The 25,869-nt window shown below is 41.7% G+C and overlaps 1 pseudogene; it reads right to left on the reverse strand.

Annotated features, from left to right (window-relative positions):
• LOC143672137 (cytosolic beta-glucosidase-like) overlaps window positions 1-25,549 on the reverse strand; it is a 35,898-nt pseudogene extending 10,349 nt beyond the window's left edge.
• Window positions 25,550-25,869: the final 320 nt, after the last annotated feature.

Below are 25,869 nucleotides of genomic sequence, written 5' to 3' on the forward strand. Positions count from 1 at the left end.
TGGCTGGCTTTCCTGGACAACTCCCCTCCAAGTGCTAACTCAGGGACCCAGGCTTCTTCTGTCTGTGGCTTTACTATCCTCTAATCTTTGGAGTGCTATTTTTTGCAGCTGGTCAATGAAGAAACAGAATGAGCGCTCATACAATTGAAGGGTCGGGCCTTGAAGGGATCAACATCACTTCCACCACATCCCATTGGATAGAATTCATGACTTGTTCACCCCTAACTACAAGGGATTCTGGGAAATGTAGTTTTGCTGTGTGCCAAAAAGGAAAAGGATACAGTTTGATGAACAGCTGGCCAGTCTCTGCCATAGTCTCTGGGTTCTGGTTTCCTTAACTGTAAAATGATACAGATAATATCTGCCCTTCCTTATCCACAGAGTTATTGTGAAGGTCAAAGAAGATTATCTGTGTGAAAGTGCCCCAAAAATGGTAGAGCAACATATCCAAGAAAGGAATCATTACTGCTTGGATTACCTATCTTTGAATAGTAATTTTAGGAGTGAAAAGAAGGTGTTTTTCTTTGGTAGGACTGTTTATGGTTAATTCAATTGTATACCAAGTATAAATATATTTTATGGGGTAATATATGAGTTTTACATATGGGGTGAAGATAGAGATTATAAATTAACCTTTGGCATTTCATAATTTGAATTCCATGATAGATGTATACTGGGATGGAATTAAGAGAAAGTACCATTTTACTATCAAATCTAATTTCCAAAGATGTGTATAGTTAGAAAAACAGTTTTCTGAATGGGAAATTGCCAGGCTCCTCCCAGACAATAAAACCTACCATAGGTTAGGAATTTTGGCTTGGTAATAGACGACAGATTCTATTATCTTTGACATTCTTCCTTCAAATGGTTATTGGAAATGGGATATATCTTATGATTTTTGCATGTGAGAAAATTTATTCACACACAAAATATATCTAATCATGTACAAAAGTACACATACACACACACACAGCCTCTTTTCATTTTTCTGAAACTTTTAACACTCAGCATCCAGAAGCAGCTGTTCTCCCTGACTCCCAAAACATGCAAACCCAAAAATCTGCCTCCTCAAACTTCTTCTCTTACCGAGGTTGGCCATGAATCAGAGGATTGATGGAATTGCATTACGCTATGTACCCGGCAACAGTGACTTCTGAACACTGATCACTTTTTAATTCCATTATGCTTTGACCTGAAGCTAGTGACAACCATCTGGGAAGGGCTGTTACTTAAGCAAACATCACACTGCCAATTGTGAATGAGGCATGGATCATGCGACACTGTAAGATTTCTTGTAGGGATGAAAGGAAAGAATAAGAAACGATAATATAAGCGACATACTTTGAGACTCAGCTTAGTTTCTGAAAGAAGAAAAAGAAGGACATTTGTTCGAGACCCCGGGGCCTTAGGTAGTTCACCAGAGCACAGCAAGCCCTAGGAATAATGTATAATTTATTTTTAGAGCAGACCCAACTCACAGCTTAAAAATTCAAAGGAAAGATCACTCTATTCTCAACATGTATAAAATATCTGAATGTGAACATGACCTAAGGAAATGAGACTACACATAATCATGCATTCTGGTGCATTGTGGTATTAACTTGGAAATATAGAGCTTTGGGTTTTGTTGAAGGAAATAGAAGCGGCAAAGAAGGAGATGCCCTTGGAAATATGAATTGCAATAAAATGAAAACAGCATCTAATAAAATAAGGGCCTTCTCTTGATAGACTATCCCTCACTTATGGCTATCTTGGCTATCTATCTCTTAGGAAGAAAGAGTGGTTTAGGGAATTACACTAAAGCAGCTATCTTTCAGCTAGACAAGCTTTAAAGGAATGAAAAACAGTCTCCTCTCTGCTAGTTCCTCTCAGTGGATTGGATGTCTGTTCTTTTTTTTTTTTAATAGCCTTCTACCAGCCATTTGCTGGTTACATTTCTACTTTGATTTAATTTTGGTCTGTGTTGTACTCATCCTGTGTGTCTCATGAATCCATACAGATTGGTGCCAAAGTCAAACATGCTAAAAATGCTGGAGTGTTGAAGTGGATTCGATCCACTATTTATTTGCTACTGCAAATATCTTCATCTCATTTTGATGATGTAGCCAGGTTAAAGGTGAAGAGAGGATAATTTTGCTTCTAAAAGAATTTGAGTATTGACATGTTATGCTTGGAAAAAATTTTCCCCTTTTACCTGATCATATACTTGGGCCTTCCCAGATTCTGTGAGGAGGGAGACATAGGGGAGTGTAGAGGCAAGAGGAGAAAGCGGAAGAAGAGCTGGGAGTCAGGCACCAGGAAACCTGGACTGTCTTTCCCCGCATCTGGGGTCTTAGCGAGGGGCTGATCTCGCTGGCCCTCAATTTTCCCATTTGCAAAATAATAGTGATGATCACTATAAACAATTGGGAGACAGGCTGGTATAGTGAGTAAGTATTGCCAGGGTTCACATGCTGGCCCTGCTGTTATCACTTGTAACAGTTTTGTGCCTCAGTTTCTTTATCTGTAAAATGGGATTACAATACTAGCTACCTCACGAGGTAGTTGTGGGAACTAAGGGAAGTTCAATACATGATAAACACCTAGAAGAATACCTGGCCATGTATTAATCACTGTATAAGTATTAGCTAACACTTAAAGGATACTTGCTGAGTAACAGGCTAAGTGCTTTTCATACAGGATGTTCTTTATCCTCCACAGAAATCCTGTCCTCACGAAGTACCTATTATTATCCCCATTTTACAGAGAGAGAAGAAGGCTTAAAATATTGTGTCTTGTTTAAGATCACATGCGCAGCTAAGTGGCAGATCTGGGACTCCTACTCAAATCTGTCTGACTGCCAAAACCATGCCTTAAATTACCAATAGCGCCTTAGAAGTGGATTGGAGTCTAATTACTCACTATGGTCCCTTCTAGATCTAAAATTCTTCAGCATGAGGTATGAAACAATGCCAGAACGGCACTGGGGTAAAGTGCACAGGCTTGGGAGTTGGTGGTGGCTTGCCAGCAATCTCTAACTCAATCTCTGCCCCTGCCATATGGCCATCTCTCTCTTTCTGCCTCCTACTCCTGACTGTGCCCAAATTTCCTCTGTTTAATAAAGACTTTGGCCATGTTGGATTAAGTCTCACCTTCATTCAGTTTGGCTTCACTTTAACCAATAACATCTTCAAAGATTCTTTTTACAAATGGCTTCACACCTGCAGGAGCAGGAGGTGGCACTTGAGCATGTCTTTGTGGGAGACACGGTTCAGTCCATAACAGCGGAGGTTGGCGAGAAGGGATCTACTCTGCATAATAGAATCCAGCCCTTGAGCTGCACAAAAGCCTTTCGGGGCAGGAAGCTGAGATGACTCTGGTACGTGGAAGACTTTATTTCTAGTGCTAGGACACTCAAGGGCATTGTGGCAAGGCTCTTCTTTATGGCCAGTCTCATTCAGAGAAAGGATTAAGGTGGAGGGCGTATTCCCAGCGTGGTTACTTCTGGTTTGAGCGGGAACAGATGGCCTTTAAGCCGGACACCAGCTGTACCAGACAATGCAGGACTGTCTGCTCTCTGAGCTTCTCAGACTGAAAGTGTTGCTAGAGTGATGTGACTCAGGCATGACAGGGAATAGGGAGATGTGCTCCCTAGAATCAGAGGTGATAGCTTCTCTGAAGGCCAGGGCTAAGGGACACAGTGAAGGGGCAAAATTTCTGTAACTTACATTTGTGTGTGTGTGTGTGTCTATAATTCTGTTACTGTTATTGCAATCTCCTCTGAAGGAACAGCAGGGAGTGTGCAGCAATTCTACTCCCTTTCTTTGCCTGCCCCATCAGTCCCACCTCTAAAACTGAGGGTTATCATCTGAAAGCCACCTGCCAGCCTCCTCCAACAATCCCGTCACACATCACGTTCCATAGTGTTTTCAGGCTCTTTCAGATCTCTTCCTTCAGCCATGAAGCATGGACATTATATGCCAGGCATTACGGTATGATCTGAGGATACAAAGATGAGTCATATTAGGTCCTGGCTCTCTGGGAATTGAGAGTGCTTAGGGTGATTGGGACATTTAAACAAATACGTTCACTAAGGAATGGGCTGAGAGGAGTGTCTGAGTTTAGATTTCTCCCAAAGCATGCCCCGCGACAAAGATTGAAGTGCGCGTAGTTTCTTTGGGAAGTGGTCCCAGTCAAAAGTGGGAATTGAGGCACGGAACAGATGAAAGCTAATCAAAGGTGCATTTTTAAGCTAGTTACTGCTATCAGTGACAAGAACTTGGTCTCTCTGGGGAACTCTGGGAGACAGTGGTGCCTCAATATGCCCACCAAGGGGCCATGAAGCTGGGGCATTAACTCTCCAGCTGTTAAGTTGGGCCCCCATCTGGGCCATGTGTGCTGCTGTAAGCAGACATGAAACCCCAAATAGAGCCCCAGGTGTTCGGAATAAGCAGCCTTCAGGAGAGGCAAATTCCAGGGATCCACAGAGGGGCTTTAAGAAGGGCTGTGACCTGGCCACATTTGCTTTTTAGAAAGATCAGTCTAGCCATGGTGCCCAGAAGAGGGGGTGGTTCCTTCTTTTTTTGCTTCATGTGGGCTTCCTGTCTCCATCCTGTTGCTAGGAGCATCACGTAGCAGCAGCAGCAATTTATTTCCATAGCAGCAGCTGGATCCAGTTCGTGGCCTTACTCTTTCCCCCAGTCATCCTCACTGTGTCCCCTTAGAGCTATTAGCACCAGCTGGGTGCTGCTCCCTCCTCAGGGGTTTGGGTGGCAGCTCTTTGGGGTCCCTCCTCCAGGCTTCTAGGTTCTGATGACCCCAACCTCTTCCCTTTGTTTCCCCACGTTCCAGGATTGGACACCTGGACACTGCATCCTGCAGTTCTCATCTCTGTGTTACCTCCGTGTCTCCATTTCCCCTTTTTAGTTCGCCAATAGCTGCGTAAGGTATTTAGGCTCCAATGCCCAGTTCACCTTTGCGGAAAGAACTTTTCTGGTTTGTTTTCCTGCCGGGTCCATGGCCGGTACAGGGAGGGATATGAGGAGTGAGTGGGCTTAGATTGGAGATTATGAATTTGCAATCTACATGCTTGTTTGATTTTTCCCTCCTAGCTCTCAGCAGCTAGGCACAGGCATGGAGGAGGCAGATGGACAGACTGAGGCAACCGGCGGGGTGGAGGCGGGGATTGCATAGGAAGATAAGCACATAAGCATCACACAGAGGTGGGTGGGCTAGATAAAAATAAGGACAACAACAGCCACACACAGTGTTTGCTGTGTGCTGGGCACTGTATTAAGCATACATACATACATTAAATCCTCACAGCAACCGTATGAGATAGGCTGCAACTGTACCGGTAGGCATGTACAGATGAGGATACCGAGACACCGAGGGGTTAAGTAAGGTGCCCAAGGACAATAGTAAGGGAGGCAAGGCTGATATTTGAATCCAGGCACTCTGGTCCCATGGTGGGGGTGGTGGGGGCGCATAATCAGTCCAACGAGTGATTCTCCTCTCTTAGGGTTTTACGATTCCATAGGAATGTGACTTGAAAGCTTCCATGACGGTCCATGGCTTGTCTTTCTAAGAAGCCCTCGCAGAAAAAGAAATCTGAGCTTAACCTACGAAGACGAGACTACAGAGAAAGGCTGGAAAAGAAGGAATATATTACTGGAAGCAAGTAACTCCCATCCTGTGAATGCACAGATGGAAATGAGAGCAAGGAGCCGAGGGTTCATCATTCTCTGAGAGCATAATTAGGTCATTGGCGAGGACAGAATATTAAAAACAAAATCCCATCAACTAAAGACCTGTGGGATTTAATTCCCTCATCCTTGCTCTTTAGTCTTAGAATAAATGAAGCCTTATCCTTGTTACAAAAATGATGTTGAAAGATGATTGATTGATCTAATGAGGAAAGAGAACAGCTGCCTGAACAGCAGATGTAACTTTTATAATCATTTCCTCTTCATCGGTTTTCTCCCTAACGACCCCGGCATTGATGATAGTATTTAAGAAGAAGGGTCTGTGATGGGCAGAGGCCTGGAATGATCCCGAAGCTCGGGCAAGGAGGGAAGTGGTTGGCCTGAGGCCTTGGCAATGGGCTGCATTTCTAACAAGCCCAAAGTCATGGCTACTGCTCAGGCTGGACAAAGACAGCATAACCAGGGTTGGTGGCAGCCCATAGTCCCAGGATTGAGGACAGGCTCCCCGCAGGAAAACCATCCACAGTGCCCCCTGGCGGCTCAGAGGAGCAGCTACCACGCATACTTAAATCTGCTCCAGCTTCACTAAGGCCCCTAGGGTGAACCGTCATGCAGAGAGAACATCCCCGCCAGGATGCTTTTAGTGGCAAGTCTGCAAAGAAACAAATGGAATGATGGCACAGGCAGCAGAGCACCGAGCATAGCCCCTGGCGGCAGAGTCTGCATACAGATCCTGACTCTACCACTAGGCAGCTGTGTGACCATGAGCAAGTTACTTAAACTCTCTGTGCCTCAGTGTCTAGCTGTGTGACTACAGCAAGTTACTTAAACCCTCTGTGTCTCAATGTCCAGGGTGACCACAGACAATTTAATCAAACTCTCTGTGCCTCGGTTACTAGCTGTGTGACTATAGCAAGTTAAGTTACCTAAACTTTCTGTGTCTCAATGTCCAACTCTGTGACCACGGGCAAGCTACTCAAATTTTCTGTGCCTCAGTGTCTAGCTGTGTGACCATAGGCAAGTTACTCAAACTCTCTGTGTCTCGGTTACTAGCTGTGTGACCATAGGCAAGTCATTTATACTCTGTGCCTCTGTTACTAGCTGTGTGACTATAGCAAGTTACTTGAGCTGTGCCTTATGTCTGTGCCTCAGTGTCCAGCTGTGTGGCTACAAGCAAGTTACTCAAAACTCTCTGTATCTCAGTTTCTAGCTGTGTGACCATGGGCAAGTTACTCAAACTCTGTGCTCCTGTGTCCAGCTGTGTGACTATAGGCAAATTACTTAAACTCTCTGTGTCTTGGTGTCTAGCTGCTTGACCATGGGCAAATTACTCAAGCTTTCTGTGCCTTGGTTACTAGATGTGACCATGAACAAATTTCTTAACTTCTCTGGGCCCTTGGTTTCTAGCTATATGACCTTGGTCAAGTTTCTTATCCTTTCTGCCTCAGTTTCCTCATCTGTAAAATAAGGATAATAAGAATACCCTTTTTGTGGGGTTGTTGAGGGGATTATATAAATAAATGCTTGTAAAGCATTCACAACTGTGCCTGGTAAGGTTTGTTTTTTTTTCACATGGGCAGGCTCGGGAATCAAACCCAGGTTCCCGGCATGGCAGACTAGAATTCTGCCACTGAGCCACATTGCCTGCCCTGTGCCTGGCAAGGTTTGAGTCCATATATGCGTTTCTTAAATAACACACATGACATGCCTCTGGCAAAGCTGAATCAGCCAGATTTTACAATGTGACTGTGTGATTGTAAAAACCTTATGTCTGGAGCTCCTTTTATCCAGGGTATGGACAGTTTCATAAAAAAAAAAAAGGATAAAAATAAATAACTAATAAGGGGAAATAAAGGGAAAAAGCGGGTTGATTGAAATACTATGCGTCTCTGAGGGGGAGGGTAAGGGGTATGGGATGCATGAGTTTTTCTTTTTATTTCTTTTTCTAGAGTGATGCAAATGTTCTAAGAATGATCATGGTGATGAATACACAACTATGTGATGATACTGTGAGCCACTGATTGTATACCATGGATGGACTGTATGTGTGTGAAGATTTCTCAATAAAAAAAAAATATATATATATATATATACACATATATATAGCTGAATCAGCTAAATTTTTCTGCCACCTACAAAAGTGTGACTCAGAAAAATTTGTCTTCAATGTCCCTAAGTTTCCTGAGCCTTTCTTTCTGCCCCCTCGTCTCAGAGGCATGGGGACGCCCTCCCCTTTGCGGTCCCACTGCACTCTTAGTTCACAAGTCAAAAGCAAATCCCAAGTGGGGCTAAGAAAACCAGCTCATGTTGGAATGCTAGTGACCGTTAACCTTCGTCATCTTACCTTAAATCAGGGGGCTTGTGGCAATTTCAGGCACTGACCAGGAGAGGTGGGCCCCTGGGTGCTGCGTGGTGCCCATTTTCAAGACAAGTTTAGTGTGGCCCCTCCTGCTGTCCCTCACCACAGCCCAGAAATTCCGAGCTTTGGCTGTTTCTCCAGCCGGGAGCCCAGACCCATACCACTCCGTCTTGCTCAGGCTCTCCCCAGATCCCACCCAAAGCAGTTGTCCATTCGGCCTCTAGGCACCGCTCTGGTTGTTTCTGAACATGTTGGCTGGGACCTGCTTGGCCATACTCTTGTGCACGTCGGGGATGTGTGCCAAATTTTGGTTTGGTTAAAATAGGTATAATCGTCCCTAGTGATAAAGAGTGAAATTCCTTTTCGTTTTCAAAGCATTTGTCGTCATTTCTTTTAACCTCACGGTGTCTGCCTCCTGCAAGTGGGAAAATCAGGTTTGGTTGCATGTCCTAGAAAACCTATCATCAAGCTGCAGCAACAATATGGGAAATTTCTTACCTTGAGTAAAGGAAGAGCACAGCAATAGGGTGGTGATAAGGTATGGTTCTATCAGGGCTCCGACTTGCTTTCTCTTGACAATCTCTCAGTTCTCCTTCTCTGTGGAGTGGCTTGATTCTCAGGCTGGCAGACGGTGCTGCAGCACAGCTGGGCTCAGCTCCACAGTCCAAACACCTGAGGAAGACAGGAATCATCTTTTCTGGTGGCCCTTTTTTTTTTTACAAAAATTTTTAATGTACTTTTATTGAGATATCTTCTCACACCATACACTCCATCCAAAGTATACAATCAGTGGCTCACAGTATCATCACATAGCTGTGTGATGATCACCATGATCATTTTTAGACCATTTGTATTACTGCAAAAAAAGAAATAAAAAGAAAAATGGAAACACTCATACATCCCATATCCCTTACCCCTCCCACTTATTAACCACTAGTATTGCAATCTACCCACTTTTAAGACTTACAATAGAAGGACGTTAACTGAGATAGTGTAGTATTGATATATATCAGTGGAACAAAACAAAACATACAGAACTAGATCCATACAAACATAGGCAACTGATTTTTTTTTTTGCAATATAGTTATATAGTCATTATCAAAGATCAGGGCTACTGGATTACAGTTAACAACTTCAGTTATTTCCTTCTGCCTATGCTAAAACACTAGACTCTGCAGAGGAATCTCTCTATGAGACAGTCATCGCCATCATCTGTTAAATCCTAATTTCTCAGTTACGACTCCTCCCCCCCATTTGATCCTTCTCTCAATCTTCAGGGGTATCTGGGCAATGGCCGTTGTAACTTCTTCAGGCTGGAAAGGGGTGTGACCCTTATGGGTAGAGGAATGAACTTGGTTATTCCTGGAGAGGCTGGCCCCTCTGGGTTTCAGGGCTTATTTGGCCTAGGATCAATCTGGAGGCTTTTAAGTTTCGGAGAAAATAAACTTTTCAAGAAAAACTTTTATAGAAATTTAGATAGAGCCCAGGGCATGCCCTAGGGTTTTCAAGAATACTGTTGGTTGGAGCTTGGCATACTGTGGTAGTCTGAAATCTCTGGGTAACACTTGTAACCCTCAGAATGACCTATTGACTCTATTTGAAATCTCTTAGCCACTGAAACTTTATTTTGTTCCATTTCTTTTCCCCCTTTTGATCATTGTCAATTCCATGATGCCAGGACCAGGCTCATCCCTAGAAGTCCTGTCCCATGTTGCCAGGGACACTTACACCCCTGGGAGTCATGTCCTAAGTAGTGGGGAGGATAGTGAGTTTACCTGCAGAGTTGGCTTAAAGAGAGAGAAGCCACATCTGAGCAACAGAAGAGATTCTTTGGGGGTGACTTTTAGGTATAATTACAGGCAGGCCTACCTTCACCATTGAAGAAATAAGTTTCATAAGGACAAGCCTCAAGATCGAGGGTGTGGCTTATTAAATTGGGAATCCTTAAGGCCTGAGAGAATATCAGAATTTCCCCAGGTAGGGGAAGTTTAGTAGATCTAGTTTGTTCCCAGTCCCTCAAGGGGATTTTACAAATACATTTTTATTTTCTGCCCAAAATACTCTGGAATGTATCTGGTTATTACATTAACCTGTCCAGAATAACAAGATCTCATTTCCTATTCTAGGGTACATGCAATTAGGTTGTTTAAATAAACTGGTGGCTTTCTTTTAAGAAGCTCTCCAAAAAGTATCTTCTTGTGCCTGATTGGCTCGAATTTGTTCATATACCAATTCTTGGGAGAATGCCATCTGCAAATTGGCTTAGGCCTGGGTTTCTGAACCAATCACTGGCCAAGGGGCTGTAGTTAACATTTAGACCAATCAAACCCACCAGTGGGATTGGGGATGGCCAGCTTCCTTACATAGTGAGCTTTGGCAGTATGGAGAGGAAAACACCCCAACAAAATCGGTGGTGTCTTCAGGAAGTGGGAAGCAAGTGATGAATAAGCAACTGGGTAATCTGCCCCACTATTGGCCTCCTGGAATTCACGTCCTGTGCATTCTGGTACATTGAATGAGGCTGACCTGTGTGACCAATAAGATGTTGCAGAAATCATGGCATGTGATTCCAAGGCTGGGTCATAAAAAGCATGGCAACTCTTCCCTACCGTCTTGGATTGCTTCCTCTGTGGGAAGCCAGCCATCATGCCATGAGGTCACCTCTCTCCTATAAACTACGGCCGGCACCAATTTGCCAGCCCTGTAAGTGAGTTACCAATCCCATCAACCTTTAGATGATGTTAGCCCCTCCCAACATCCTGAGCTGCAACCCTGAGCCAGAACCACCCATCTAAGCAGCTCCCAGATTCCCAAACTTTGGAAAACCATGAGAGATAATAAATTATTATTACTGTTTTAAGCCACCAAGCATTGGGGTAGTTTATCACACACCAAAACAGTGACCTTCAAGGGACACTGTATCCCCTTTATTATTTTTTTGGGGTGCATGGTCCGGGAATTAAACCCTGGTCTCCCACATGAAAGGCGAGCATTCTACCACAGAACCACCCGTGCACCCCTTGTACCCACTTTATTTTATTTTATTTTGTAGATCTAAGAAGTTTCCTTTCTCCCTTTCTTTTTCTTTCCAAGTGAAATGAAAGCTTTTCAAAGAATTCCCTATCTCTACTCTCCATTATGTCTACTACTTCGCTGAACATGCAGTTACCAATCAAATATGTTTTCTGAGGAATTTCACTTGAGTTCTTTAAAGATTTGGGAATTCCAAGTTGTCCCACAGACAAGATTGGTATAGAAATACTGAAGTGGGAAGTTTACCAGTTTCACTGGACAGCTGACCTACAGTCAACCCTTAATGCACACAGGGCCTGCTAAGTATGACAAAGTGTTCACCTTTACAAATAATCAGGACAGAATTTCCCTCTAGCAATGTAGTGAAAACTACAAATGATACAAAATTTCATTTACTTTTTTCCTTGATTATAAAGGTAAAAACTTTTTTAATGTCAAAAATGTGAAAAAACAACTGGGAAGAATAGAGAAGAAACTAGAAACCACTCATAATCCCCAAACACAGCCGACTACATTCCTTCACTGCCCCCCCAACACGTTTTATTATAACATTACAATAGGATATATGCAGTTTTGTATCCTGCTTTTTCCATTATGTTCTGAGCATTTTCTCATGGGGTTGAGTATTCCTTGAAAACATGTTCTTTAATGGATGCTTAAAGTTTTATGAAATAAATGCACCAGCATTTATTTAGCCGCTCCTCTATGTTATTCCCAGTTTTTCTCTATTATAGACAATAGTGAGTGGGAGAGTATTCCATATACATTAATCATTATGTACTTTTCTGATTATCTTCTTAGTATAATTCCTAGGAGTAGGATTATTGGATCAAGTTTATGATGATTTTCTAAGGCCCTTGATCCATTTTATAAATTGCCCTTCAGGAAGTCATACCAATTTATAGTGTTTCGGAGTCCTTAAGGAAGAAGAAGGCTATGAGATAGTTCACACCACTGCACATTTGTCAAAACATAGCAGTATAATTTCTTTCTTTATTAGAGAAGTTGTGGGCTTTCAGAAAAATCATGCATGAAATGCAAGATTCCCATATGCCATCCCACCACCAACACTCTGCTTTGGTGTGGAACATTTGTTACAATTGATGAAAGCACATGTTTTATATAATTCTAAAGTCCATGGTTTAACTTAGGGTTCACTGTTTGTGTAGTACAGTTTCATGGATTTTTAAAAAATCTTATTCTATTACCTTATATACAATCCAACATTTCCCTTTATGACCATATTGAGGCATATATTATTAATTACATTAACAATGTTGTGCTACCATCACCACCATCCATTACCAAAACATTTCCATCATTCCAAATAGGAATCTTGTACATTTTAACCCTTAACTTCTCATTTCTGATCCCCACCCTATCCCCTGGTGTTCTAGTTTGCTAGCTGCCGGAATGCAACACACCAGAGATGGATTGGCTTTTAATAAAACGGGATTTATTTTGTTGGTTCTTCAGAGGAAAGGCAGCTAACTTTCCACTGAGGTTCTTTCTTACGTGGAAGGCACAAGATGGTCTCTGCTGGTCTTCTCTGCAGGCCTCTGGGTTCCAACAACTTTCCCCGGGGTGACTTCTTTCTGCATCTCCAAAGGCCTGGGCTGAGCTGCTAGGCTGTGCTACATTGCGTTCTCCATTTAAGGACCAGCCAATTAAGTCAAACATCACTCATTGCGGCAGACACGCCTCCTAGCCAACTGCAGATGTAATTAGCAACAGATGAGGTTCGCGTACCATTGGCTTGTGTCCGCAGCAACAGAACTAGGTATGTTCACCTGGCCAAGTTGACAACTGAATCTAACTAACACACCTGGTAACCTATATTCTAGAATCTGATGCAATGATTTTACTTATTCTAATTGTTTCAAAACAGTGAGATCATAAAATATTTGTCCTTTTGCATCTGGCTTATTTCACTTAGCATGATGGCTTCAAGATTCATCAATGTTGTCACATTTATCAGGACTTCATTCCTTTTTATGGCTGAATAATATTCCATTATATGTATATGTCACATTTTGTTTATCAATTTATTGGTTGACGAACACTTGGGTTGCTTCCATCTTTTAGCAATTGTGAGTAATGCACCAATATGCAGATACCTGTTAAAGTCCCTGTTTTCAATTTTTGGGGTATATACCCAGTAGTGAGATTGCCAGGACATATAGTATTTCCATACTTAGCTTTCTGAGGAATCATCAAACTGTCTTCCACAGCAGCTGCACCATTTTACATTGCTACCAGCAATGAATGAGTCTTCCTATTTCTCCACAACTTCTCCAACATGTCAGTTTCTGTTTCTAAATAGCAGCCATTCTGATGGCTATGAAATGGTATCTCATTGTGGTTTTGATTGGTGTTCTAGTTTTCAAACTGCTGGAATGCAATATACCAGAAATGAAACAGCTTTTAAAAGGGGGAATTTATTAAGTTGCATGTTTACAGTTCTAAGGCAATGAAAACTGTCCAGTATTAAAGCACAGCTATAGAAATAAATAAGGCATCCAAGGAAAGATACCTTGGTTCAAGAAGGCCAGTGATGTTCAGGGTTTCTCTCTTAACTGGAAAGGCACATTGTGAACATGGCAATGTCTGCTAGCTTTCTCTCCTGAAAATGTCCCAATTGAAGCAAGTCTACAGAATGTCCAATCTAAGGCACCAACAAAAGGTTACCTTCACTCAAGAAAGGCTGATGAAATTCAGTTTTTCTCTCAATTGGAAAGGCACATGGTGAACATAGCAACATCTGCTAACTTTCTCTCCAGGCTTCTTGTTTCATGAAGCTCCCCTAGGGGCGATTTCCTTCTTCACCTCCAAAGGTCTCTGGCTGCATGAGCTCTCTTGTTTCTCATGGCTCTCTCCTCTCTTGTAGCTCTCTTGCGGCTCTGCTTGGTCTCATGGCTCTCATCATTCTGAAGCTTTCTCCAAAATGCTTCCTCTTTTAAAGGATTCCAGTAAACTAATCAAGACTCACCTAGAATTGGTGGTGTCACAACTCCATAGAAGCCATTTAATCAAAAGTTATCACCCACAATTGGGTGGGCCACATCTCCATGGAAACAATAAAAAAGCTCCCAGTCAGCAATACTGAATAAGGATTAAAGGACATGGCTTTTCTGGAGTTCAGCACAGGTTCAAATCAGCACAATTGACATTTCTATGATGGTTAATGATGTTGACATCTTTTCATGTGTTTTATTTGCCATTTGTATATGTTCTTTGGATATATGTCTGTTCAAGTCTTTTGCCAATTTTAAAATTCGGTTGTTTGTCTTTTTGTTAAGTCGAAGGGTTATCAGTTATGAGTTTTCCAAATATTTTTCTCCCACTGTGTAGGCTGTCATTTAATTTTGATGAGGTCCCATTTATCTATTTTGTTGTTGTTGTTGCTTGTGCTTTGGGTGTAAAGTCTAAGAAATAATTGCCTAATACAAGGTCCTGAAGATGCTTGCCTATGTTTTCTTCTAGGAGTTTGATATTTCTGGCTATTAGATTAGATTTTTTAAAAAAATTTTTTTTATTAATCAAAAAAAAGAAAAGAAATTAACACAACATTTAGAAATCATTCCATTCTACACATGCACTCAGTAATTCTTAGTATCATCACATAGATGTATGATCATCATTTCTTAGTACATTTGCATCGATTTAGGAAAAGAACTAGCAAAACAGCAGAAAAAGATATAGACTGTTAATATAGAGAAGAGAATTAAAATAATAATACTAATAAAAATATATATATATATAAAAAGGAAAAAGAAAAAAACAAAAACAAAAGATACAAACAAACAAAAAACCATATTTCAGGTGCAGCTTCATTCAGTGTTCCAACATAGTTACATTACACTTAGGTATTATTGTGCTGTCCATTTTTGAGTTTTTGTATCTAGTCCTGTTGCACAGTCTGTATCCCTTCAGCTCCAATTACCCATTATCTTACCCTGTTTCTAACTCCTGCTGGTCTCTGTTACCAATGATATATTCCAAGCTGATTCTCGAATGTAAGTTCACATCAGTGGGACCATACAGTATTTGTCCTTTAGTTTTTGGCTAGACTCACTCAGCATAATGTTCTCTAGGTCCATCCATGTTATTACATGCTTCATAAGTTTAGTCTGTCTTAAAGCTGCATAATATTCCATCGTAGGTATATGCCACAGTTTGTTTAGCCACTCGTCTGTTGATGGACATTTTGGCTGTTTCCATCTCTTTGCAATTGTAGATAATGCTGCTATAAACACTGGTGTGCAAATGTCCGTCTGTGTCTTTGCCCTTAAGTCCTTTGAGTAGGTATCTAGCAATGGTATTGCTGGGTCGTAATCCATTCTGCCATTCTATGTCTTTTGATTGGGAAATTCAGTCCATTAACTTTTAGTGTTATTACTGTTTGGATAATATTTTCCTCTACCATTTTGGCTTTTGTATTATATATATCATATCTGATTTTCCTTCTTTCTACACTTTACTCCATACCTCTCTCTTCTGTCTTTTCATATCTGACTCTAGTGCTCCCTTTAGTATTTCTTGCAGAGCTGGTCTCTTGGTCACAAATTCTCTCAGTGACTTTTTGTCTATAAATGTTTTAATTTCTCCTTCATTTTTGAAAGACAATTTTGCTGGATATAGAAGTCTTGGTTGGCAGTTTTTCTCTTTTAGTAATTTAAATATATCATCCCACTGTCTTCTACCTTCCATGGTTTCTGCTGAGAAATCTACACATAGTCTTATTGGGTTTCCCTTGTATGTGATGGATTGTTTTTCTCTTGCTGCTTTCAAGATCCTCTCTTTCTCTTTGACCTCTGACATTCTAACTAGTAAGTGTCTTGGAGAACACCTATTTGGGTCTATTCTGTTTGGGGTGCGCTGCACTTCTTGGATCTCTAAATTTAGGTCTTTCATAAAAGTTGGGAAATTTTCAGTGATAATTTCTTCCATTAGTTTTTCTCCTCCTTTTCCCTTCTCTTCTCCTTCTGGGACACCCACAACACGTATATTTGTGCGCTTCATATTGTCATTCAGTTCCCTGATTCCCTGCTCAAGTTTTTCCATTCTTTTCCCTATAGTTTCTGTTTCTTTTTGGAATTCAGATGTTCCATCCTCCAGTTCACTAATTGTAGCTTCTGTCTCTTTAGATCTACCATTGTAGGTGTCCATGGTTTTTTCCATTTTTTCTTCTTTGTCCTTCACTCCCATAAGTTCTATGATTTGTTTTTCAGATTTTCTATTTCTTCTTTTTGTTCAGCCCATGTCTTCTTCATGTCCTCCCTCAATTTATTGATTTGGTTTTTGAAGAGTTTTTCCATTTCTGTTCGTATATTCAGCATTAGTTGTCTCAGCTCCTGTATCTCATTTGAACTATTGGTTTGTTCCTTTGACTGGGCCATATCTTCAATTTTCCGAGCGTCATCCATTATTTTCTGCTGGTGTCTGGGGATTTGATCAGATTTCCCTGGGTGTGGGACCCGGCTGGTTGAAAGCTTTTTCTGTGAAATCTCTGGGCTCTGTTTTTCTTTTCTTGCCCAGTAGGTGGCGCTCGTGGTGCTCGTCTGTCTGCGGGGCCCACCAGTAAAAGATGCTGTGGCTCCTTTAACTTGCCAATCCGAATCTCGCAGTCAGCCTGGGAAACCGCGCATGGAGGAGGGGGTCGCCGGCCGCTGCGGCTTGGGGGAGTGCCGGTCCAAATTGCCCAGCTGGCCTGAGACGCCAAGCGTGGCGGGAGGGCCCCACTATCCAACGTTCCCAGTCAGAACGGGGAGCCACGTGCGTGGAGGGGACCCCAGTCGCCAGCCGCCCCGGCCGGGAAAACGCGCGCCCCTCGGGTATCTCACCGCAGCAGAATATCCCTGCCTGTTCAGCCGTTCCAGAATGGGGTATGCTGTCTTTTTGGTCTCTGTCGTGGCTCCAGGAGCTGTTTCGTATTGTTTCTGTTTCTTTAGTTGCTTTTCTGGAGGAGGAACTAAGACCTGCGCGTCTTACTAAGCCGCCATCTTCTCCGGAAGTCTAGATTAGATTTTGAGTTGATTTTTATATATGATGTGAGGTGGGGGGGGGGTCTTCCTTTTTTTGCAAACGGAGATCCAGTTTTCCCTGCACCATTTGTTCAAGAGACTGTTATTTTCCAATTGAGTGGTCAAATATCAGTTGCCACCTTGTCAAATATCAGTTGGCCAGAATTGTAAAGGTTAATTTCCAAACTTTAAATTCTGCTCCATTGTTCTAAATGTCTGTCTTTGTGCTAGTACCATGCTGTTCTGATTACTGTAACTTTGTAATAGGATTTAAGATCAGGAAACGTGAGTCTTCCAACTTCATTCTTCTTTTTCAAGGTGGCTTTAGTTATTTGGGGATCCTTACCCTTCCATTTAAATTTTATGATTGGCTTCTCCATTTCTGCAAAGAAGATTGTTGGGCTTTTGATTGGGATTGTATTAAACCTATAAATTGCTTTCAGTGGTATTCACATTTAATGCTATTTAGTCTTCCAATCCATAAACATGGAATATCATTCCAGTTATTTAGGTTTTCTTTAATTTATTTTAGCAATGTTTTATAGTTTCCTGTGTGCAAACCTTTATATCCTTGGTTAGATTCACTCCTAGATATTTTATTCTTTTAGTTGCTATTGTGAATGGAAGTCTTTTCTTGATTTCTTCTTCTGATTGCTCATTACTTGTGTATAGAAAGTCTACTGATTTTGGGATGTTGCTCTTGTACCCTGCCACTTTGCCAAATTAATTTATTAGCTTTAGGAGCTTTGTTGTGGATTTTTCAGGGTCTTCTGTACATAGGATCATATCATCTGTGTGCCAGTTTGAAAATATTATGTACCCCAGAAAGACCATGTTTTAATCCTGATTCAATCTTGTGTGTGTGTGTGTATGGGGGGGCAGCTGTATCTTTTTATCCTGATTCAATATTGTAAGTGGGAACTTTTGATTAGATTATCTCCACAGAGATGTGATGTGCCCAAGTGTGGGTGTGACCATTTGATTAGATGGAGATGGGGCTCCATTGATTCCAGGGGTTCTTGATTAGCTTATTGGAATTCTTTAAAAGAGGAAACATTTTGGTGAGAGTCAGAAAAATTACAGAGTCAACAGAGCCCAGAGCTGACACAGACCCCAACACTTGAAGAACAGAGACATGGATGTCTGGAGTTTAGCAGACATCTTCACGAAATATTCTGCAAGCCCGAACCTGAAGAGAGCCAAGGGAAGCCAAGAGATGAACCCAGCCCTGGAGAAGGAAAGTGAGGAACCCACACAGGAACAGAGGCTGAAAGCAATCGAACCCAGGGGCAAGGGACGAGCACATGCTAACCACGTGATTACCCAACTGACAGAGATGTTTCTGACTCATTGGCCTTCCTTGAATTAGGTGTTTAACTTGATGTCTTAGTTTGGACAATTTTATAGGCTTAGAACTGTAAACTTGTAACATGGTAAATTCCCCTTTTAAAGAGGCATTCCAGTTCTGATATAGTGACTTCTGGCAGTTTGCAAACTAATACAATCTGCAAATAGGGAAAGCTTTACTTCTTCCTTTCCAATTTGGATGCCTTCTATTTCTTTTTCTTGCTTAATTCCTCTGGGCAGAACTTACAAAGCAATGTTGAATAACAGTGGTGACAGCGGGCATCCTTATCTTATTCCCGAGCTCAGAGGGAAAGATTTCAGTCGTTCACCATTAAGTAGGATCTTAGCTGTGGGCTTCTAATATTTGCCCTTAATCACGTTGAGGAAGCTTCCTTCTATGCCTGGTGTTCTAAATGTTTTTATGAAGATAGAGTGCTGTATTTTGCCAAGTGCCTCTTCTGCATCAATTGAGATGATCATGTTTTTTTTCTCTTTCATTCTGTTAACGTGGTATATTACATTAATTGATTTTTTTATGTTGAACCAACTTTGCACACCAAGGATAAATCCCACTTGATCATAGTACATAGTTCTTTAAACATACTGTTGGATTTGGTTTGCTAGTATTTTGTTGAGGATTTTTGCATCTATAGTCATAAGAGATATTGATCTGTAATTTCTTTTCTTGTGGTAGCTTTATCCAGCTTTGGTACAAGGATGATTTTGGCCTCCTTTGATCAATTAGGGAGTATTCCCCCTCTTCAATTTTTTGGAAGAATTTGAGCAGAATTGGAGTTAAGTCTTCTTGGAATGTTTGGTAGAATTCCCCTGTGAAGCCATCTGGTCTTGGGCTTTTCTTTGTTGGGAGGTTTTTGATTACTGATTCAATCTTATTTCTGGTAATTGGTTTGTTGAGCTCTTCTGTCTCTTCTTTAGTCAGTGCAGGTAGTTTGTGTGTTTCTGAGAGTTTGTCCATTTCAGTTGGATTATCTAATTTATTGGCATACTATGGGTCATAGTATCCTCTTATAGTCCTTTTTATTTCAGTATGGTCCCATTTTTCATTTCTGATTTTCATATTTGTATCCTTGCTCTCTTTTTCTTTGTTATTGCTGAAGGTTTGTCAATTTTATTGAATTTTTCAAAGAACCAACTTTTTGTTTTGTTGATTCTCTCTATTGTTTTTTGTTTTTTTATTTCATTTATCTTCACTCTAATCTTTGCTATTTCCTTCCTTCTGCACCCTTTGGGTTTAGTTTGCTCTTTATTTTCCTAGTTCTTCCAGTTTTGAGATTTGGTCTCTCATTTGAAGTCTGTCTTCTTTTTTAATGTAAGCATGTGGAGATACAAATTTCCCTTTTAACTCTGCCTTTTCTGAATCCTGTAAGTTTTGGTATGTTTGGTGTGTTGCATTTTCATTTTCATTTGCCTTAAGATATTTCCTAATTTTGTTTGTAATTTTCTCTTTAACCCATTGGTAGTTTAAGAGTATTCTGTTTAATTTCCACATGTGTGAATTTTCCATTTCTCCCTATTTTATTGACATCTAGCTTCATTCCATTTTGGTCAGAGAATATACATTGTATGATTTCAATATTTTTCAATGTATTGAGACTTGTTTTGTGACTCAAAATGTCATCTATCCTTAAGAATGATCCAAATGCACTCAAGAAGAATGTGTATTCCGTTTTCATTGAGTGCCATGTTCTATATATTTCTGTTAGGTCTACTTGATTTAGTGCTTCATCCAAGCCCTGTACTTCCTCATTGATCATCTGACTAATATTCTATCCATTATTGAGAGTGGTGTGTTAAAGTCTACTATTTTTAATGTAGAACTGTCAGTTTCTCCCATCAAGTCTTTCAGAATTTTGCTTCATATATTTTAGGGCTCTGATGTTAGATGCATATGTATTTATAATTGTTACATTTTCCTGTGGGATGTCCCTTTTATTAATTATAGAATGACCATCTTTGTCTTTTGTAACTGTTTTTGACTCAAAGTCAAGTGACGCTGCATTACTAGATTTCAAGAATTCTCAACCTTGGCCCTACTGACAGTTTGGAGCACATAATTCTTTCTGGTGGGGGCTGTCCTGTGCATCATAAGATGTTTAATAACATCCCTGGCCTCTACCCACCAGAAGATACTCCCAGTTGTGACAACTAAAAATATCTCAAGACATTGCCAGATGTTTTTTTGGTGGGGGGTGGGGTCAGCAGTGAAATCACCCCCACTGCTGTGAATCGTTTCTCTAAAACTGCATAGAATATTATATAACATGATACTTAATGATATAGAATTATATATTCAATAAGAATTGAGTAAGGTGAATGAGACTTCTTGGAGATTTTTGTGGGACAGAACTCCCACGGTTCCCTTGGCTTGTGGGCTGTGACAAGGATTGGCCAGATGCTCAGGAGCCCATTCCTTCTTCCTGAGCCCTCAGCTAGCCCTCATCTCCCAGCACCCTTGCCTCTAGGTAAGGTCATGGGACCAGTTCTGATTAAGTTCCTGCGGGTGGCAGCGATGCACTCTACTTCTAGGTTTACGCCTAAAGCAGCCCATGTGACCCTCTGCACTTTCCCGCTTTATTCAAGGATCCAGCAGAGATCTCCAAGCATGTAGAGATGACAGGGTCATAAGACAGACAAAGCCTGGGTCCCTGAGTCACTGCTTCACGAAAAGCCACCCAGGAGAGCCGCTCACCCAGTAACACCCACGTTGGATTTTTTTGTTAGTCTGTTTTTGTTTTCCTTTTTGTGAAAAATAACATATATACAAAAAAGCAATAAATTTCAAAGCATATCACAACAATGAGTTGTAGACAGATTTCAGAGTTTGGTATGGGTTACAATCCCACATTGAATTTTATGCGAGTGAGAAATAATCCCTATCAGAATTTGGGACTGATTTATTATTACAACATAGCTTAGCTTAACCTGGCTCATTTAGGAGCTCAAAACATTTAATATTAAAGAACAGGGTGACACCACAGATGTAGAAGATTTGAGGAAATGCAAGGGCACACGTTAGTATTTACACACATCAACTAACCAAACGCATTTATTCCTGTTACTTAAAAATCATGCATTGGAAATAATTATAACTTCAAAAAACCACATCAGCAAAATGATAAAATCCCCCAACGGCCCTCAATTCTGTGGTCTCACTGAGGCCTCAGTGTCTTAGCTAGACACCCAAGAGGAAAGGTGGCTCTAAGGCAAGACGTGCCATACTTTCCCATTCTTTGCTGAGGCAGAAGCCAGAGTAATTTTCCATTTTGGTTGCTTCTCATAGACATTGAAGAACGAGATTAAGCGACCCGTAGCTGTATGCAGATAATAAACCAACTCAACTGAATGGCAGATGTGAGCTAGAGACCAAACATCCATTTGTTTAATTCTTCCCATTAATTAGAATAAAAATCTGGTGGAATGCAAAATGTCGGAGGCACTGGATTAAATTAACTCATGCTTTTTCTGAGGCTACTTAAGAGAATTTGAAGTTGCTGCCTTTAAAAATGCAAACTGCATCGTGCTATTTACATATTTTATGTGGGAAGTGGCAGGTTTTAATTTTAACTGCACACCACCTTCTCAATTGTTCCCTGAGCAGAGTAGAAACTTACAGAAAATTACATGGAAAAAACTGATAATAAAAACGGAGACTGAAATGCGTTTAAAGTTCAAACAAAGTGCATTCCATAGCTGGCACATTCTATGATCCGTGCACAGTTGATAAGAAAAAACTATATGGTCTTTGTGGTGCTTTTTACTGTCCAGCTAGACTCAGAGCAAAGAAAATTCATTCTAGAAGAGAACATGAGCAGATTCATGATATGCACAAAGAGATAGCACTAGAGTTTTAAGAAAATTTCCCCATCAGATACAGAAGTCTTTAAGAAAAAGAAAAGGGATTGGTTGTATGCTTTGGCCTCTCTCGGTGCTGTGTCTTAGAGTAGAGCCTACCTTTCATTTAAGATACATTTAAATCTTCAGCCACACACAGGAAAAAAAAAGCCAGAAAGGAAGGATATCTTTTTACCTTTTTAGTGGTCAAGTTCCTCCTTGTGCAGCTTCCTAAAGTGAGGTGGTTGACTTCCAGCTGAGGACATGCCCTTGGGAAAGCTGCCTTCTCACTTGTAGAACACTTTCCTGAGGCCGTGTGATGGTCTGAAAGGATCATGTACCCTAGAAAAGCCATGTTTTAATCCTGACCTATCTCGTGGATGCAGTCGTTTCTTTTAATCCCTATTTAGTTCTAGAGGTTGGAAGCTTGATTAGATTATCTCCATGGAAATGTGACTCGCCCAGTCATGGGTATTAACCTTTGATTAGAGGGAGATGTGACTCCACCCATTCCAGGTGGGTCCTGATTAGTCTATTGGAATCCTTTAAAAGAGGAAACATTTTGGAGAGAGCCAGGGGAACCATGAGAGCCTATGCAACCAGAGACCTTTGGAAATGAAGGAAAACACCCCCAGGGGAGCTTCATGAAACCGGAAGCCTGGAGAGAAAGCTAGCAGACGTCACCATGTTCGCCATGTGCCTTCTCACTTGAGAGAGAAACCCTGAATGTAATCGGCCTTCTCGAACCAAGGTATCTTTCCCTGATGCCTTAGATCAGACATTTTTATAGCCTTGCTTTAATTTGGACATTTTGGTGGGCTTAGAACTGTAAACTAGCAATTTAATAAATTTCCTCTTTTTAAAAGCTGTTCCATTTCTGGTATATCACATTCTAGCAGCTAACAAACTAGAACAGGCCACATTTATAGATCTTTGCTTTCTGTTTCCATTAGGCTCTTTACCTCATCAACAGATATTGAATTAGTCAGCTAGGATAGGCTATGCTGCAAAAACAAATAACCCCCAATGTCTCAGTGATTTATATAGCAAAGGTTTATTTGTTGCTTGTGTCACAATCTGATGCAGGTCAGGGGGCTCTCCTTGGCAGCTCTAATCCAGCATTGACTCAGGGATTGAGGCCACTTCCTTCTTGCAGCCCCATGACCTTAGACTCTGATTTCTTAGTGGACAAAAGAGAATGGTGAACTCACCACTTAACTGAAATGCCTCAGACCAGTCTTCCCATGTACTCAGGAGGAAGAAACGGTGTGGTAAAGAGAAGATATTTCTTTTGTCATGGCTATTTTCTGTTGAGAACAAAAATGTGTGATTCCCAAGAGTAGCAGTATTCTTGTGTGACTCAGTTTGTCCTTGAGAAGTAAGTATGTGTGGGTAGGGTGGGGAAGGGTGGATCTATAGAGAGGGGGTAGGGGATTGTGGAAATAAGTGCCTTGGATGGGAAAAGGGATCCCAAAGGAAGTTCTTGGACAGCAAAATGCCAGAGGAGACTATAACAATGTGCGAAGAAGATGTCGTGGTTCAAAGAAAGGAACAGAGACAGCAGTAGTTCTCCCCTGCCTCCACCAACATGGTGATATGTAAAAAAGTTGATGAGTCATTTGCAGGGACCCCAGTGCCTAACTTAGGGAGAACTGGAGATGATTCCCAAGAGGAGGCAGAATCAAGATGACAGCACCGAAGGCTGACTATCAAATAAAGTCCCCATTCTCTGAGCTTCCACGGACAGGAGTGAATACTGTTCTCCAAACGGAGATTTGGACATCATCTAGGACTTCTATTTCTCTCATCCAGTAGTGAATATTATAATGCTGTGGCAAGAGTGCAAGCAAAATTTCTGGCAGCCATATCTGCTGTCCCTAATTTCAGATATTGCCAATGGTGCCGAAAGAGGGACACATGACAGCAAAGGCAGGGTCACACGAAGCCAATGACCTGGGAAGCTCAAGGAAGAACATGCTATCGTGGGAGAATACATTTATCCAATTCGTTTCAGTAACAAATTATGATTTTCTTTCCACTTGATTATTAGGGTGAAAAGTGCCCTTTTCACTCTATAAAGAGATCTTTTCTCTCAACTAATCCTGCTTTGGTCTTCAAAGTGATTTCTTTTTTTGATGTGGGCTTCAAGCTCCTCTTTTGCATCCCATGTCTAACAATCCTTGTTCTCCTCAAGGCAAAGTCCTGGCCATCTGTCCGGTAAGAGACACCTACAAGGAAGGCTAGGAAGGGTAGAAAAGAAAAGTACCACGTTTGCCATTTCCAGCTGTAACATGCTGCCTCCTTGCCTCGTGCTCACTTGTACTTTTTTTTTTTTTTTTTTTTTACAACTGCAGGCACCAGGAATTGAACCTGGATCTCTGGCATGGCAGGAAGAACTCTGCCTGCTGAGCCACGTGGCCCGCCCTCACTTGTACTTTTATCATTGACTTGGGTCTGTGCTCCCCTGAGCTCGCGCGTGGGAGCAGATACTTGCAATAGGCATTACCTTTTTGATCAATGGCCCATTCACAAGAAGCTCACGTGTACTCTCAGAGACGAAAGAGACATTTAATTACAAATGTTACTCAAAAATATGTCCACCCTGCATTATACTATTGTGCCGAGGGTGACATTCTGTTTATAACTACTGGAATGTGTAGGATTAGTAAAATTATGCTTTGAAAAATAATGTAAAATGTCTATATAGAAGATAGCAGAATGGAGTGGATTGAATCCACCCCTGCTCCGTGCAACAGAATAGGGGATGGGGAGAGAATGACTGGGACTGTGATCCCAGGGCATGAGTACCCAAGAGGCTTTCAGGTGTTTTGGGGAGGAAAGAGGCAGGAGGATTGGGACAGGGAGAAAGGGGAGGGTCGGACCGGCCAATGTCCCTACGGGGGCAGGCTGTGGCATGCCGGGAGTAGCTGATCAGAGGGAACTGACCGTTCCTCTGCTCCAGTCTGTCCCAGCTGCTGGCTGGGAAACCTCCCCAGGTGGCCGTGCGGCCGACAGTGCCTGTGGCCAGCCTGGAGGTGGGCACGGTCCCTGGGTGCTGGGAGCAGTCGCCCGGCCAAGTAACAGGAGCAGCCGTCCTGGCGGGCGCAGTGTGTGGCAGGTCTGCCAGTTGCTGGGCACTATAGGTCGGCTGATACCCCTGGGTGTGCTGGTTGACTCCCCTGTTCTGTGTGCTGGGACCGGCCACCCAGTCACCGTGGGCCAGGAGAACCCCCAACACGGTGCACGCCATCTTCCAGTCCCCGCGGTCGCAAAGGGGCAGGTGTGACCTTGGAGGTGCCTCAAGAGTGTCACCTGCTGGTGAGAAGCGGTAAATGCAGGTTGGCTGTTGCAGTCAGGGAGGAGGTGCTTCAGGTTCGCCCCCTGCTGGTTACAAGGGGTAAATGCAGGCACGCGAATTCCCTATCTGCCTAGGTTGTTTTATTTTTATTATTCTTTTATCTGTTTTTCCTTTTTTAAAAATATATTTTTCTCTATGTATTTCTATTAGTAGTATTACGTTATTTTCTATTTTTATTTACATATTTATATTTTTAATAAGTCTTTATTTTT

This window comes from Tamandua tetradactyla, chromosome X (assembly GCF_023851605.1).
Source record: "Tamandua tetradactyla isolate mTamTet1 chromosome X, mTamTet1.pri, whole genome shotgun sequence".
Taxonomy (NCBI): Eukaryota; Metazoa; Chordata; class Mammalia; order Pilosa; family Myrmecophagidae; genus Tamandua; species Tamandua tetradactyla.